Source organism: Cucumis melo, chromosome 5, assembly GCF_025177605.1.
Source record: "Cucumis melo cultivar AY chromosome 5, USDA_Cmelo_AY_1.0, whole genome shotgun sequence".
Taxonomy (NCBI): Eukaryota; Viridiplantae; Streptophyta; class Magnoliopsida; order Cucurbitales; family Cucurbitaceae; genus Cucumis; species Cucumis melo.
Genome location: NC_066861.1, coordinates 23,389,135 through 23,407,767, shown reverse-complemented (window position 1 = coordinate 23,407,767; position 18,633 = coordinate 23,389,135). Strand labels below are relative to the sequence as shown.

The window sequence follows — 18,633 nt, the reverse complement described above, 5'->3', positions numbered from 1 at the left end:
ATCTACCCTTATATCATCTACCCTTCGAAGAGCACCATAATGAAGTAAGGGACAAAGCATCAGCAAACAATTGTAGATGGCATGATGGAGGAGGAGGAAACTTACAGAGGGCTTCACGGATGACCAAGTGGTGATATGACAAAAAATGACTACTTTCTACACTGACATTTGTAGGCAAGGGTAATTGGCAGCGTTGGCAAAGACGGATGTGCAACATGAGCACTTAATTTAACACCTAAAGTGTGTCTATAAAAGAAGCGCAACTCCACCTTGAAAAGAGAATCAAAGGAGGACATCCCTTAAGGAGTCCCGTGAAGGACAAGTTTTAGAGTCCATCATTTGTAGTAGAGTTATTCCTTCATCCTCTTCTCTCGTCAATGTCTAAATGAGAGGTTAGAGAGAGATTAGAAAGAGAAGCTTCCCCCACCATTTCCTCTAACTTGTAAAAGAGCCAAAGAATGCAAGTATTTTGCGGCTCGACATATTTTCTTTCTTTACATTTTTGTATTTCTTTGATGTATTGTATGAATGCTTTTTACTTTATGGCCAAGAGGCTTACATTATGTATAAAATGCAGTCTTATCCACTTTCTGTCTTCCATTTATTTACTTTCCACTTTGTTGAAGTGTTTTATGTAGTTTAAGTTTAGGTTATGTATTTGGTAAGGATTCTTTATTTATAAGTCTCATCATGCTTAGCTTAGATTGACTCCATTGCTTGGCCAGTGTTTCTTACTAACTACTCTAAAGAGTAAGTAACAAAGATATAACCAAACACGTGCAGAACAAGTGTGGTGTTTAGGCACTGAGAGGTTGTTCACCTTAAATATAAAATGGTCAAGCAATCTGTATCGCATCAAGAACATGTTGCATAGCTTAGATCTCCTAAGATACTGATACTTTCCTTCATTCTTCTTAAACCAATTAAACATTATTCCAACAATTATTTAATTAGCCATAATTTCTACAAAATAACTCAATTAACACCCAAAATAATTTCAACATGATTCAAATTAAACTTAAGCTAATTAAATTTAAAATTAACTTACTTTGGAGCGTTACACTTATATTTTAATTGATTTAAGCAATTTATTTCTATTATTATTAGATTAAATATTGATTTAAGCAATTTATTTCTATTATAATTATTTTATATTTTTTTAAATGTGAAGGAATATATATTTTCAATTTCTTCTAAAAAAATAATTTTTTGCTTCTTTTAACTTTCCCAGATTTTTCCTATTACTCGATTTCTAAAGAAATCCCGAACTCCCCCTCACCCAATATTCTCCCTTCTTCTACGATTTTCTCCGATCTTTCCGTCTTCGTTCGTCCAATCTTTCCGTCTTCTTCCCCGATTTTCTCACGCTCCGATCTTCGTTCGTCCGCCGCTCGCTCGTTCCGTCTCACGCTCCACGCCTTATGATGTACCGATATATAATTTCCCCGAAATCGTCGCCCAACCAATGGAATGTGAAACAGAAGACTCTCTTCCCTCCCTAGATTCCCCCCCCCCGACGAAAACTTCTCTCTCTTTCTCTCATACATTTTTCCATCTCCGGAGCTGTTTCCTGCCGCCGTTACCTTCTGACTGGCTGTCCTCAGGTGGGTTTTCATGTTTCTCATCTCATGTTTCTCTATTGATTAGATCGAGCGACCATTACGTGAATTCTTTTTATCCGCATTTAGCAAATTTGATTTTTCGTGGCACTCAATGCAATGCAACTTCATTTCCTGCATCTATTAGGCACTTAACGAATCCCCCCTTTTCTTTTTGATGAATTTTGTTGTGGTTTGCTAGGGCTGTATGTGTGAAAGAATAGCATTCTAATTAATGACCATGAATCTGATAGTTTAATCAAGGACATACGTTTGTTAATTACATTTAAATTTTTTGTTTGACCGCTATATTACAATTGTTTGTTAATACCAAATTACTTGAAATTAACAATTTGGAGATTATTTGATGGTAGCACTACTTTGGATCTGTACGACTGTTTATGTATGTTGTTTGATCCTAGAGTCAAGTGTGTTTCTTTTACCTGATCTATCGTTTCTCTTCTTTTTGAATATTGTGGTGAATATCTGCCTCCAGCTCTGTAAGTGAAAGACAGGGGATTCCCCCGTAACTCTAGTTTATAGGCCACTGGACGGACCAATCCTTTCAAGGATTTTATAAGGTCCGAAATACTTAGAAAAAAGATTCTCATTCCTCTTCCTCCTTAAAGACAGTTGATGGTGTGGTCTTATCTTCAAAAAGACAGGATCCCCAACTTCATATTCCACATGTCGCCTCTTTTGATCAGCATATTTTTTCATCTGATCTTGTGCAAGCCTTAAGTGTTCTCTTAGAGACAGTAGTACCATGTTTCTTTCTCTCAACTGTTCATCCAAGGTAGCATTAGATGTTACCTGATCACCATAATAAAGCAAAGATGGAGGTTTTCGCCCATAAACTACTTGAAAAGGCGTCATGCCTAAAGCCCTATGGAAAGTGGTATTATACCAATACTTGGCCCATGGTAACCACTTAATCCACTCCTTAGGCTTTTCACTGCAAAAGCATCGCAAATATACCTCAACTCCTCTATTCACCACTTCCATTTGACCGTTGGATTGAGGGTGATACGCAGAACTTCAATTCAATCTTGTTCCACAAAACATTTTCCTCCAAAAATTGCTAAGAAACACCTTATCTCTATCCGATACAATGGATGTGGGAAATCCATGAAGTCGAACTACCTCCTTGACAAACAATTCAGCTACTGATTTTGCAAAATATGGATGTTTTAATGACAGGAAATGGCCATATTTACTCAGTCGATCTACTACTACAAATTTAACCTCGAAACCAGTCGCCTTAGGTAGACCATCCACAAAGTCCATGGATATGTCACTCCAAACTTGTGTAGGAATCTCCAATGGCAGCAATAATCCTACTGGAGACGGGCACAGAGGCCTATTCTGTTGACATTACCAAGCATTCAGCACAGTATCTTTTTATAATAGATTTCATCAATGATTGGAAGGTAGCCGGAGCATTAGTTAGCCCAAAGGGCATTACTAGAAACTCATAATGGCCTTCATGTGTCCGGAAAGCAGTCTTTTCCACATCTTCATCTGCCATTCTGATCTAATGATAGCCAGTCTTCAGATCAATCTTAGTAAATAACGATGTTCCTCCCAATTCATCAAATAATTCTTCCACTACAGGGATTGGAAATTTATCTGGAACCGTGACATTGTTCAGGGCTCGGTAATCTACACAAAACCGGTCTTATGACTGTCGAGCCTAACATCTCCCCAACCAGTTTTTTCATTTCTTCCTTTTGATGGTATGCATAACGGTATGGCCTGACATTTACAGGGTTAGTACCCTTTTTAAGGTGTATATGATGTTCTATACTCTTTCTGGGCGGAAGTTTCTTTGGCCACTCAAAGACATCATTGTACTGATTCAACATAGGAGCAATTCTTTCCTCTGTTTCTTTAGATTCTGTTGTTTCTTCGGCAGTTAGTCCATTCAGTTCAATCAACTCAAGTGATCTACATTCAATCAAATAACCATGATCTTGATCCTCCCAAGTCTTCAACAAATTTTTCAGACTTACTCTTGCCTTAGTAAGGCTCGGATCACCTTTGGTACAAATTTGTTTTCCATGATCATAGAAGGTTAATATGAAATTCTTCCAGTCTACCATTGTCACCCCTAGCGAATAAAGCCATTGCATACCAAGGATGATGTCTACCCCTCCAAGTTCTAGCAGTAGAAAATCCTCTTTTACTTCCCACTCATTCAATTTTACCTCCAAAGACTCACATACTCCCTTTCCTTTGATAGCCGTGCCTGAACCAAGTATTACACCATAATGAGCAGTCTCTTTAATTGGTAATTGTAAAGACTTTACCAATTTTTCAGGCACAAAATTATGTGTGGCACCACAGTCAATCAAGATTACAACCTCCCGGATCATTCACACCAACCACAGAGTTGATCGATAATTCCACACAGGCTGTAGTGTTATTTTTCACCTCTACCATCCTCAATTCTATACTCTCAGCTTCAACTTCTTCAACAATTTCAAGTTCTTCATTGTTACTATTGATCACAAACATTCTGAGTTTCCTTTGCTCTTTCATTTTGCACTCATGATCAGCCGAATATTTCTCATTACACCTGAAACAGAGTCCTTTTTCTCTTCTTAATTGATATTCTACATCAGGTAATCGCTTAGAAGTTCCTTCCTTGCGCACTTCTCCTGTATTTGGACTCCTTAGTGTAATGGTTCTTATTGGAAACGAAGTGTTTCCTTTGTTATCGTTGATGGATTGATTAGTTGTAGACTTCGCATTTGCTGCAGCTTGCGGAGGATATTTCTTGCCAGCGAATCCATTCAAATTTGCTTCGCCTTTAATAATCTCTCTGTTTTTCACCAACTGAGCGATCAACGTCATTTCGGCTAAACCTTTCGGTCTACAAAAAGCCGCTTCTGCTTGTCTCCATGGTAATATTCAAGTACAAAAGTTTCTTCTACGACTCTTTCTGGTAAATCCGACAAAGGAGCTACCAGCTTATCGAACAAATTCCTATATTCTTCTACTGTAGTTTCCTGCTGGATTCTCAAGAATCGGCCACAAATGGACCCCTCTCTAGTAGATCTAAATCTTACTAGTAGTCTCTTTTTCAAATTGGACTAGCTCACAAATTTCTCCCTCTCCTCTTGCGAGCGATACCAATTAAATGTAGGTCCATCAAAACTAATCGTAGAAACTAACATTGTCTGAGAGTCATATAGCTTATGTATTTGAAAATACCTTTCCGCGTAGAAAAGCCTGGAATCGAGATCGTCGCCGGTGAAGACCGACATTTCTACTTTCTTGAACTTACTTCGATCTCCTGAAATTTTGTCTGTATCGGCCTTTCTCTCTGTGCTGGTTTCTCTGATTTCTCGACTAGAAGTTGCTTCATTCTCTTTCGCATTTGCTTCCATGTACGACAATATGGCCTACTGTTGCTTCTTCAATTCCATACTCTTTGTAAGTTCGATCAACGTTGCTTCGATTACCGACATCTTACTCAACTCCTTAATTCCATCTTCTCTTCGATTCTTGTCTACACCATCGTCACTTCTCCTTTTCGGATCGATCTTTCTCTGATACCAATATGGTAGATACTGAACTATTCGAAAATAATTTCTGAATTGTATTGATAGAATGAAATCGATTACAATATAGATTGAATTGAGTGAAACTCAATTCAATTACAAGAAATCTCTTGTCTTCTCCTCTCAGGAAGAACAAGCCCACTAAACTCTCAAAACTTCACGAGAAACATTTCCTGCCCAAACACTCTATTTATACTAGCTAACACCGACCTCCCTCTAACATAACAGACTTCTAACAAACTTACTATTAAAAGTCTTTTATTACAATATTGCCACTCCCACCACACCTTATTTCTTCTGCTATACTGGAATACTGGAATATTATTGGAGGTCTATCAAATACTCAAGTCTCTATTGTATCGTTTGATACCCAGATTTCTCAAATACACTTCCCTTGGGGTTTTATAACTTGCATTAGCTAGGCATTTAATGGGGAGTTAAGAAAAGATTATATTCCTAGCATGAACTTGAATCTTTAATGCCAATGACTGGATCTGGATAAAACACAAAACTCTCATGGTTCTGCTTGTTTTCCTTTTCTTCTTCTAGCTTCTTTTTGGTTCTTGGGTGTAATGTACTTGGACAAAGCAGGGTTCTTGGATCCTACTCCTTTTACCAACATTGACCTTAATAAATTTGTTGACCCGAAGAGAAACCGTTCGATTATTTTTCTTTAGAAATGGGTGCAATGTGATATTTCATGTTATTGTATAACATGATTTAGGCGATTTTGCAACTTGTAATTATGTGTTTTCTTCATCTACTTAATTGACATGTTCCTTCTTCTGGGCTTGTTAGTTGCATGGATGCTAAATGGTATATGGTTGATGGAACACAGGTGCAAGATTCATTTCCATTCTCAATTGGCTTCTCATCAGATGCAGGCCTAATTTGCTTAGGAATAAATAACGTACTAATTCCCAAAGGCCAGCACATTCCAAGTACTAAAATTCTATCATTCCAGCGCAATAGTTTATTCCACTTGGAAGCAGTCTATAGTAACCCGGATGAACTACCTCCTGGCATGTCTTCAAAAATTGGTTGCTTTACAGTATGTTCACTTTTAATCTTTTTTATTTATTATTGTTATCATTGAAGTAGTTCTTGTCGAGTCGGAAGGCTTTTCAACTGCTGCAGTGTTCAGAAACTACTCGAGAGAGTGTGTTAACCTGTTTCTGTTTCTTTTTTAATTTTTCTTAGGTTGGATTGGAATTGATTGTTAAATGTTAAGTCATTTGAGATGTAGATTTTTCCTTTCCAAGGCTCAAACAACTCGAATTCAAGGGTTAAAGTCAGAGTTCAATTAAATATGAATGGCATCACTACTGTTGAATCAGCTACAGTAAGTAATATTTCCGTCAGACTTCCCACTGTTTACTAGAAATTTCTAAGTATTTATATGAACTATGAATTTAGATTATAGAGGATACTATAGATCAACAAATTCCTAGGAGAGATGCTACTCACTCGAACACAGAGAAGATGGAGACCGAGTTTGTTGATTCTTCCCATTCAGAGGTATTGAAGAGATTCCTTTCAGTACTCAAAAAGCTTTATATGCATCAGAAATATGGATTTGCTGTTGATTCTATATTTTGGAAATGCCTATACTCTCTCTCCCCCCTCCCTCCCTACCTCTCTCTCTCGGGAGACATGCCAATACTATCTTAGATCATATTATGTTTCTTATCTTCCAACTTTTCTTTCCCTGGAAATTTGTCTCTCATCTCTTTCAGTGTACTTCACAAAAAATTGGTGTCTTTAAATAAATTGATTTATTGCATTTGTCCAGTCTAATGTTTCAAGAAAAGCTAGGGGCACAAGGAGGATTGACATACCAGTTATATGATACAATGTTGTTATTTCAATTGCTACCACGCACCAACTTTTAGATCAAATGAGACAGAGAAGGTTATTTCTATTTTTGTTGTATGATACAATGTTGTATAACATTTTCTGAACCAGAAGTTTTCCATTTCAATCTCTTCTCTTTGCTTATTCTATTCTTCCACTTTTCTTAGTTGGTGGATCCTATAATTAACCGATACGAAAGAAGCTAGAGCACAAACTAAAGCACGTCAGTTAAAGCGTATTTCTGACTATAGAGACTTTGGGGATTCAATTTCACGTCAAGTTCGAGCATTGGTAAATGACTAATAACCTTTTGTATTACATTCTTTGAAGATTTTCCGTGATGTTTTTGTTTTAACGTTTTTGATTCGATACTAGACTTGGAAATTAGTCCTCAATCAACTAATTAGTCCTTATTTCTGTATGTCACTACTTTAAGTAGGTAACAGTTTGATATTCTTTTGTAGGTCGTTCAAACTTATCGAAGAAGAAAATACCAATCTGGAAGGTCGTGAAGGTATGAGAATATCTCTGTTAGTATAATCATTATTTTTAAATGATTCTTTTTTTTGGGGGGGGGGGGGGGGGGATGAGGAGGATGTACCTCAAAGTTGGTTATCTTTCCGGTACTAAATTTCTTTCTATCCTCACAGGTCTACCTCATTGATTTACGAAAAATAGACGCAAACTACAAGTATATCAAAACAGACTAATGCTTAAACTACAATCAAACTAAACTAAAGAAAACAAAAGCATTTACTATTCAAAGCATTCGAATTAGCTAAAAGATCAAATAAGGCACGAGTGAAAAAAAATTAATTACCAACATTGATCTCAATCGAAAACCAACATGCATCACATTCTGAAGATATTGTGCTTCACATAACACTCCAAATAGCTATCCCAGAAAAGAAACATAATATTATAAAGCCTTCAAAACAAGCTCTTTTGGCAACTGTTTGAAGGCACATATATTAGGAAACTTTCTTAACTACCAGTTCCATTTCAAATTATAGAAAGGTGGTAGTCTCATATAAATATCCCACTTCCTTTTAAATCACCCATTAAAAAGTTTAATCATTAAAAAGTTTGTTTATGGTTGAACAAGAAAAACCATGAGGGTTAAATTAAAACAACCGAATATAATTAAAAAGGCAACCTACAAATTCATTCACATAAATGTGGCCAAAATAAGAAAGAGGATTTGGGTCATACCACTCCTACAAATATTGAGAAGGCATAAATGTAACCAATTCTACGTGGATCTCCACGTCGCATGCACTGCACATATGCAAATTTAAAAAAAAAAAAAATTTAGAAAAGATACTGACCATCTCCACTAGGTGGACACCCCCTTAGCACCTTCATCATTCACACTTCATTAATATATGAGACGAAAACAAGAGAAGTAAGGAAGAGGACCAACAACAACAACAGTTGGAGGGCTAGAGGTAAGACCAAGCAATACAAGAAACTAAAAAGCATTAAGATTGAGAGCAATAGAAGTAGCACTATAATTTGAAAATAGCGATGATCTACTGGCCTAAAAACCCGAAAGAGCGTAAATATCCACCCAAAGATTGATTGTAGAGCTGTCCTTTTCATTGAAAATACAATTGTTTCTCTCCAACCAAATATCCCATAGCACAGTCGAGATGGTATTGAATTTGATGATACCCTTTTTGTTTTTTTGATTCATATCGCACATTCAGAGCACATAGTGGAGACACTGTGGTGCTGCACTTTGCATAATAGGAGACTTTCAACCTTTGCCCAAAACACTTGTGGAATACGACAGCTAATGAAAATATGGTCAAGGTCGTCGGAGCTGTTTTGGCATAGGATACACTAGTTTGGATTCTGATGAAGACTTGAGATTTTTCTTTGAAGAACCTCAACAGTGTTTAAGCATTTGTGAATAAGAGATCAAATGAAAAATCTACATTTTTGGGACCTTTTGATTTTCAGAGCTGGTTGAAAATGCCATTGCTATAATTTGAAAGAGGGTCTTGATCAATGTTGATAATATATCTTTTAATAGAAGCAATAGAGAAGCTGCCATTTGAGTTTAATTTCCAGATGGGAGTATCTTTGCCTCTCTCTTCATTTGGGCGAGTGAATGCTTAATTTCCTCCCATTGTTGAGGTTCAATGCTGCCCAAGGGTCTCCTAAGAAGAAAATCCCAATCAAAGGAAACAGAGTTCCAAGCATCTTTTATTGAGCCATCCAGAATAGTGGAGAGAGCAAATAATCTTGGATATTTCAAAGATAAAAGGGCCATCGATATTCCAGTTGCCTTTCCAAAAAGTGGGACTTCCCCATTGTTAACTTGCCATTTAATATGAGAATTGAACTAATCAATATCTTTTACAATATTCCTCCAAGAGTTTCAAAGAACTATGTTTTGCAATCGTAAGAATTTCATGAATAGCAGATTGTGTATATTTTGCAAGCATAACTCTTTTCCAGAGGGGGACTATTTTTAGAATCTCCGTAGCCATTTACAGAGAAAGAAATTTGTGTCCACCAGTTTATGAATACCTAAACCTCCATTTTCTTTTGGAGTAGTAATTTTTGACCATCTCAGGAGATGCGTGAGCTTGTCCTCGCTACGATTTTTCCAAAGAAAATTAAGCCACAATTTCTCAATTGATATACAAATGTCAATGGGGGCTTTGAAAACAGACAACTTATATGTAGGAAGGCTGATTAGAGTTGAGTGAAAAAGAGTTCAACTTCCCTCCCTTGGAAAGATAAGAGTATTTCCAACTATTCAACTTTTTGTGGATTTTCTCAGTAATATTATCCTAGAAATGAGCAGAGGATGATTTGCCACCCAATGGAACACCAAGATAATTGATGGACAGGTACTTTTTTTGGATCCCCCAACTATTTGCTATCTCATCAACTCTATTAGAATCCACATTTATAGGTGATAAGGATGATTTTGAAAGATTAATATTGAGCCCCGAAGCTTCTTCAATGAGGAAAATAGCATTCTTAAGGTTGGATATATAATCTTCATTATCTTCCACAAATATGAGGATATCATCAGCAAATAAAATATGTGTGAGATTACATCCATCATTGATGAAAACACCCTTGATTTTATCCTGCCTTTGCAAGTGTAATAAAATTCTACTAAAATAATCCATGACAAGGACATATAAATGAGGAAAGAGGTCACCTTGACGAATAGTACTTTTTGAAGGTTTGATTCTCCCTCTAGGTCTTCCATTAATAAGGACATAGTAGTGCACATTGCTAAGACATGACTGCATCTAAGATCTCCACTGATTGGAACAATTTTTCTTCAATAGAAAGTAGTCGATGAAACCCCATTGAATTTTGTTAAAATCCTTTTCAATATCAAGCTTTATAACATAACCTTTCACGTTTTTCATTTTCCAATAATCAATGGCATCATGTGCAATGAGAATAGCATCCGTGTTTGTCTTTCTTGATGAAAGCTATTTGATAACCAGAGATGGAATGAGGGAGAGTTTCTTCTAGTCTGTTTGCCATAATTTTTAGCCATAAGCTTATAGAGAGCAACAGTGAGGCTAATAGGCTAATAGGTAATTCCCACGTTTGCAACATTTATTTTTTTGAGCAATATAAGTCTCATTAACACCACCAATTGATAATCCGTAAATAGTTAGAGATAGGAGACCATTTCAAGTTGTTAATCAGCCAAGCCACCTATTTGTTTTCAGAGTAGATATTAGAGAAACGATTAACAGACACTTTCTCAATGGAATTGTTTGTGTTACAAATTTCACCGAAATTATTATGTATGCTAGAAATGGAGCTTCTTCTTTTCCTAGCATTACGTATTTTATGAAAAAAGGGCGTATTCTCATCACCATCAACAAGCCATAAGATTTTGCATCTTTGGGCCCAGATCTGAGCTTCTTTGTGGAATTGATTACTAAGATTAGATTTGAGAGCAAGCCGACGAGAGCTATTCACATCCTTTTAGTTATTTTCCTTTTCAAGCTTATCAATATCATCAATTTCTTTGATCCATTTCTTCTTTTCAGCCTCAGAGTTGGAGTTCTTGTTTTAAGCCCAATTTCGAATTTGAGTGTTGAGCTGCTTGAATCTTAGGAACATAATTGACAACATGTTTTTTGGAGTAATATTAAAATATTAAAAATGGTTTTTGTCAATTTCAAAAATGTTTTTAATAATTCAAAATCAATTTAAATGGTATGAAAGATGCATTCATTCAAAAGTGAAAATAAACCTACCTATTGAGATGTTAATTACAAAAGAGAAAAAAAAAAAAAAAAACAAAAACAAAAATGGGAATTAACCAACCTCTAGAAGTTTATTCAAAATGACAGGTCCCACAAATTGAGAATCTACAAGTCCCAACTTATTAGTCAAATAGGAGTAGTAATATAATAAAATATATTAATAACGCTAAATATAAAGCAAAAAATTTCTTAAGTATTTGCCATTCCCAATTTTTTTTTTCTAAATGTTCTATTTATTTATATGTTGAGGGATAAGATTGTGTATTACCTTCCAAAGAATGAACGTTAACCATAAAGACATAAAGAATGAGGTACAAATTAAAACTAGTTGTATTTTGTAGTATATATATGCTAAATAAAACTATAGAAAACATTCAATAATTCATTTAAGATACACACAATTCACTTCCAGCTGCTAAAATTTCAAAGAAGTTTCATTATGATAACATGACCCTATCAATTAGCTAGATTAAATTTGGAGGATAATTTCATTGCTAAATTTATCATACCCCAAAGAATGAATGTTACAATGGTCTAATCTAAATTCACTATTTTTTCATAAATAGCCTAATGTGCTAAGATTTTTAAAAAATGTCGTGCTCAATTGTCTCATAAACCCATAATAATTATGATGGTTTAAAAAAATGAAAAATATATTTTTGAGAAAAATATAGAATCACATCTAAAATAAATATTTTTTTATCAACAATTTATTTTCAAATGGACGACCAAGCTTGAGGGTTTACATATACTGAATATAGCACAATCTATATTGAAGAAAAGTTATAAGATTGGAAATTATGGAATTAAAAAAAGTTTCAAGATGGGAAATTATGTAATTAAAAAAATTTATAGCGAATATAACAGTATATATTGAAAAAAAGTTACAAGGTAAGAAACTATATAATTAAAAAAGTTATCACGAATACACTACATAACATCTTACTAAAAAGTAGTTAAATATACTATAAAAAGCTAATTACATACAAAAATATTGAAAAAAATAATATATACTTAAAAAACTCATTGCATATAATGATACATTACTGTGTATATAATACAGTATATATCGAAACAAATACATTATAATAAAGAGTTAGAATTTTGAAAATTAATTAGGGTAGATGTAGTATATGATAATGAGATATATATGAAAATCAGCATAGTGAAGGCTATACCTCTAAATCTTTCCTAATTAATAATTGAGAATCCAAGTTTATAAGCAACCTCTACTTTAATAATTGAGAATCGAAGTTTATAAGCAACCGCTACTTAAAAGCCTATTATTCCTTCAATTCTATATGCTACTGCATTCCTCTTTCATTCCTAATGTTCAGATTCTTGACTAAAATCCTTGATTTTGAGGGAGATTTTGTGTTAATTAAGTTGTTGATGTAATCAAATTTCACCGTAACTCATCATCTAAAATTTTGGGTCACAATTTGTAATTTAACATAGTATCAAAACTACATTTGTTAGTAGTTGGACAAGACCGGTAAAAAAGAACCCGAGGGTTAAATTGAAGACTTCCCAAGTGCGTCAAGTTGTGTTCAAAGATAAAGTGGGTTGAAGTCATGAACTACGACCAATATGACCATTCTATTGTTGAGTACTCGTGAGCCTAAACTCGAGGTTATTATTACAAAACAAACATATTCCTAAAATAATTGCACGTTTCTTTTAAATTAAGAGAAGAAGAAAAAGATGCCATAAAAAAGACTAGAAAAAGTATAAGTAATATATAAGAAACTAAAAGCTTCTTCGAACGAAAACTAGAGCTGTTGTTGTTGTTGTTGAGTGGGAGAGGTAAACAAACACATCGATTGAATGATGTTTCAGTTGGTCCCATATATCCAATTTCCATACATCATTCTTTGTCAACGGTCTTTTGTATCCTATCTTCATTATGTGATTCATCCATGCGAAAGTCATTTTTAGTAAATTAATGGGAGCCACAATTAAAGGAACAAACATTAAATTCATTACTTTTGATTAGGGAGATAAGCGGACGCAAACTGCTAATCACATGATCTGCCATAGGATAAGTGTTTGGGTTACCAATTTTAAGTGGGTCGATATATATCACTCACTCTATATTTGGGCTCCAATTATATATATTTTTTTTGGTATTTTCAACTATTATAACCTACAATTAAATGTAGTTTTACCAATTCAAATTTCGGTTACAATGTTTATTCTTTCCTACTAGTCCTCTATTTATCTCTTTCTTACATAGTTTTACTATTTTCTGCCCACACAATAAAATAGCCTACACTCGAAACATGGACTATATTATAACTCACAAGCTACAATATTTATTAGTTATAACAACCAACTCAATGCCCCAAATACCTCCTTAATCTATTTTTTTCATTTATTAAACTCACCGTGTTTGTATACATCGGTTATTTCAATACAATGCATATTTGTTCCATATTCAAAATTCCATTTTTATTTCTTTTATTTTTGTTATTATATCTTTATAAATTTATTGTTTTCAAAGGTACAATTCGAGCTGCATTATTTTTCTAGTTTTTAGTCTTTGTAAATATGTGCATATTAGTTTGTTAATATATATATATATATATATATATATATATTGTATGTACTACAATCTTTATCTGTTGTCTTCATGTCTTGGTGGAAAAAAAAAAAGAAAAGAAAAAACATAAAATATCGATCTTTATCGTTAAAGGTAATAATATCACAGGATGTTGTGAAATTGATACTGACTTGAATATAAGTTTGCTTGTCGCTCAGGACATAGATGTTCTCCTTGGACAAGTTCTTCATTTTCTCAAGTATCCACGAATTCATAAGTAATCACATCTGTACCTCCATTATAGAGAACATCCAAACTAGAAAAATATGCAAGTAAGAGAACACCAAATAAAGTCTGCATACGGTTAATAAAATCCCTTGTAAGAGCTAGCTAACAATGTGGTGGAACAAGATAAAATCTAACAATATAACAATTGAGGTGGAACAAGATAAAATCTAACAATATAACAATATGTACTCTAAAAGCCTTGTCACATTTGTATGTGGGGTTGCCTGATCGGCTGTACCACACTCAACCTCTTTCTTTCTTTCCTAAATTTGAGTAATATAAGACAAACATGCTTGGTAGAAGACTTCAATGATGTACAAACATAGAATATATCTGAAAAAGACAAACACACCAATGGTCAGTTCTTATTGAGTCTTTGAATATGAAACTTATTTCACATCTGTCTAATACATATAACACTCGGTTCAATTTCTAATTAATATAGTTATTTTATTTTATTTTCTTTTAATTAGGATGCCATCAAAATTTAAAGAGGTGGAATGCGTAACTAATAAAAGTGAAACCAAATTTGAAGCTTTTGGTGGCCATTTGTTTTCTTTTCCTCTCTTTAATTATCTCTTCATTCTTGACAGTGGCCAATGATACATTACTTATTGCCTTTTTGAGTTATGATTTCAATTTTGATTATGTTCAATTGCTTGAGAATTCTGGATTTCACATCAAGACTTGGCTATTACATCTTCAAAATTGAAATTGTGCATAAAGAATGAAGTTTGTTATGAACTTATACTCAAGTTGTGAACTCCAATCATAAAAATGAAAAACAAAAATTATATGGATATAGATTCACACCCAAATTCATTACAAGCTACTGCCTTTTTATATGGTAGTTGTTTTATCTTCTATGACACAGGATTGGCTAGGCAACCTAAGTGGGGTCACTTGAGAGATGTTCATAAAGCTATAAAGATGTGCGAAAAAGCATTAGTGAGTACAAATCCTGTAGTTACTTCTCTTGGTCAAAATTAGGAGGTTAGTTCTTCCAATCAAACACTTTCAAACAAGAAATACTTCTCATTGATATAATAATAAAAACGATACAAACTTTAAAAGGGACAGAAGGACAAAAATACAAACAAACCAAATACAACCATAGATCATATTAGCTAGGATGGACACACCTTTGAAAACAAACAGACGTCAAACAATAATTATTTGGAGTCAAGATAGGTTAGGCCACTGATCACAGTTGTGATGACTTTATACAAAGAAAGCCAAATCATATGGAGGAAGAAAATGGCATATTGTAGCTCCACCCGGTTTCACCTTCAGATATTTGAAAGCAAAATGTTTTGGATCCCAACCGGAGGTGTCGTTATGGCAAACTGCCAAAACATTGGCCCTCTTTCCATCCTTATCAATAAAACCAACCTCATAGACTCGCGTTCCCCGATTTGAATGGCAATAAAACACGGCATATGGGTATGTTTCCTTATGGCAAAGAAGGTTGTTTACCTTCGACTTCTCCACCACCGTTGAAACTTGTGAATACGTTGGGTTCATTCCGTCCTCCACTGTAGCTGACATTACCTTAACTTCCTTCCCCATCTTCATGATCACCACATCCACCATGCTCTCTAATGACGTTGCACAATACCTTTCTTCCCCCTTGATAGGAGGAACTTCACAATCCATAATTGTGTTTTCTATCAATTTTGCTTCGTCGGTATTGGGTTTTATTGAGAATCTGGCAAGGATGTCTAATAGTTTGTTCGAAGAAAAGGGATATTTGTTTGCAGCCACTCGCACCAAGAAAGGGGAATTTTTTGATGAAATATTTAGAAAATACAAGTTATATGTTGAACCAATAGATAACATATTGTCTAAGAAGAAGATGCTTGAAACATTACTGTTTTGTGAATGAGGATGATCGACATACGCATATTTTTGACCAGCATTTTCCTCAATATAAAGAGATGGGCTTCCGTTGTGACTCTTCGGGGAGAAAAAGAAATCTGCAAGGCATGGTTACCCATCAAATCAATATTACTTATTAAAACATTTTTTTTTAGAAAAAAATGCACCTGGTTGAAGAAGAGCAAGAATTGCTTTTGGCAGTGGAGTGGTAGGAAGCATAGACTCCCAATATAATTTTGGAGAGATAGTAGTGAGGGCCAAACTATGCCCAATACCAATAATAGTGATCTGTAGTTCAAAAAAAAAAAAAAAAACAACAGTGAGATTGAGGTTATAATGAAACGAAGAAGAAGAAAATTATTGTGTATTGTTGATTACCAATAGAAACAGGATGTTGAAAGACTCCATTGCTTGAATGATGATGGAAATTGCTTGGATGATAACGAAAACACTTGAGAATGAGATTGTTTGAAAGTGGTGAAAGATAAGAGTGAGATTGTTTGAAAGTGATGAAAGATAAGAGTAAGGATGATCATATTTATAGTAGCCAAGAGAGAGAAAGGTAAAGATGCCTTACCAAGTGAATCCATCAATATGTTTGATCATTTCTACCATTTATTAGTTAGTGTAAGTTTTATCTTTTTATAAAAATTAACACAAAATGTTTATATATTTGCAATTTATATAAAAATGGGTACATAATCAAATGTTGTTTGTACTACTTATGAACCAAAAAAGATCTAAATCGAAGCATATTTTTCGTTTTTCTTGTCAAAATTATATTATTATAGGACAGTACATACATTTATTTTATGCATGTAGGTATGTAGGTAGGTAAGTAGGTACGTATGTACGTGCATATGTATGTGAATATTACATGAATTGAGTGTACAATTGAGTTTACAATAGAAATATGTCTTACCAAATAAATGGATGAATCAATCTTCTTTTTTTCTTTTTATAAATATTAGAAACAATAGATTTATATATTTGCAATATTTCGTAAAAATATGTATAAAGAAAGATTCAAATCGAATTTTCCTTTTTGTTTTGAACGTTAATATTATTATAGAGCAATATTTACAAATTTTATAATTTTAAAATGTTGCTTTATTTATATTTTTTATTTAAATTTTGTTTAAATATTTAAATATTTTAGCCGCTAGAATTTAAATAGTTTTTCAGTATCAAATTAGTAGTAATCCTTATCACCTTTATTTATACCCTTAATTTACTAGGGTGTTGAGAGAGTTATTATAGTTCACTCAACTCTTTTCAACCTAAAGCCATAACACCCTTAATTTTAATTATATAAAAAAAAACAAAATTCAAATGGCTACGGACTAAAATCTAAATAAATAAAATAAAGGATAATAAGAGATATAACAATGTTTTTAGGGGTTATTTTGAAAAAATGGTAAAACCATTTAGTATTTTTTGCAATATGCACGTGTGACGTGCATGTTATTTTGTAAAATACCAAAATACCTACATTTGATGACTGTAATTATTTCAATACTTGCGTTCTTATTAGAGTGTCTCAAATGTAATTAATTTGTGTAATTAATTTTGACGTGTAGAGGTATAGCAACCAACCTTTCTAATATATGTTTTAGGAATTTAACAACTTTATTTAATTATTTTAATTCTAAAATAACCATATTATTATATTTTTTGGTTGAATCTCTAACTTTTTTTTATTATTTCAATACGATGTTATGTCCAATCGTAAACTTTTTCATATATTTCGAGATTTAATAGCTGTTTTTAATATTTAAAACAATTTTAGTAGTAGTTTTGAATTTTGGAATCTTAGACACAAATTACAATTTCTGAAAGTTGTTTTTAGGTTTAAAATATTAGAAATCTATTAATTACATATATGAAATCTTTTTCATACATTTTGCATTTTTTGTAAGTGTCAGAGTGTTGAACAATATGCTAGCAAAACTTCGGTGTCTTGCACAATCATTCTAGGTGTAAGAGATTCATCTTTTATTTTATTTTGTATGCACACTTTCTTTTATCACACTTCTCTAAACTACCATACTCTTTAATTATTACTTTTGGAATGCAATCACAAAAGTCATTTATTACTAAATATGTGGTTACAAAAATTAATTATTACTAAATTTGTGGTTACAAAAATTAATTATTACCAAATTTGTGGTTACAAAAATTAATTATTACCAAATTTGTCATTACATAAATCAATGATTATTAAGTTTGTTTATATATTCAGAATGGCCATCCCAAATCCAAGTTTACTAAAATAATTTAATTAAAAGAAATAATGTTAATCCCAAAAATGTAATGAAGGAAATAAAGCTCATCCAAAATCCGCTTTACAGTTGCAACTGTGTTGAAATTTAATATAGTATAATAAATTGGAGTGTGTTCTACCAAATTAATGGGCCAATCTTTTCTTTTTTCCTTTTTATAAAAATTAAAAACAAAAATTTATATATTTGCAATATTTCATAAAAATGGGTACAATAAAATCAAATGTTGTTTGTATTACTTCTTACAACATATAAGAAAGATCCAAATCAAATTTTCTTTTATAGGCAATTTATATGGTCACTAAGAGACCATCATGTTTACTTGACAGATGGTACGAGTGTTGGATAATAAATAGATTGACGTGT

General features: G+C 33.3%; 1 long non-coding RNA gene across 6 annotated transcripts; it reads left to right on the top strand.

The window, feature by feature from the left end:
* The first annotated feature begins 1,218 nt into the window (after nucleotides 1-1,218).
* Nucleotides 1,219-16,923, top strand: LOC103492694 (uncharacterized). Of its 6 annotated transcripts, none has more exons than XR_007821269.1 (8): nucleotides 1,219-1,604; nucleotides 6,003-6,215; nucleotides 6,365-6,506; nucleotides 6,581-6,682; nucleotides 6,957-7,075; nucleotides 7,186-7,309; nucleotides 7,483-7,532; nucleotides 16,024-16,923. It is a non-coding gene; the product is annotated as an uncharacterized LOC103492694 (long non-coding RNA). The 6 variants fall into 6 exon arrangements; XR_007821268.1 differs by having other exon boundaries at nucleotides 14,982-16,923; XR_007821270.1 differs by having other exon boundaries at nucleotides 14,581-16,923.
* Nucleotides 16,924-18,633: the final 1,710 nt, after the last annotated feature.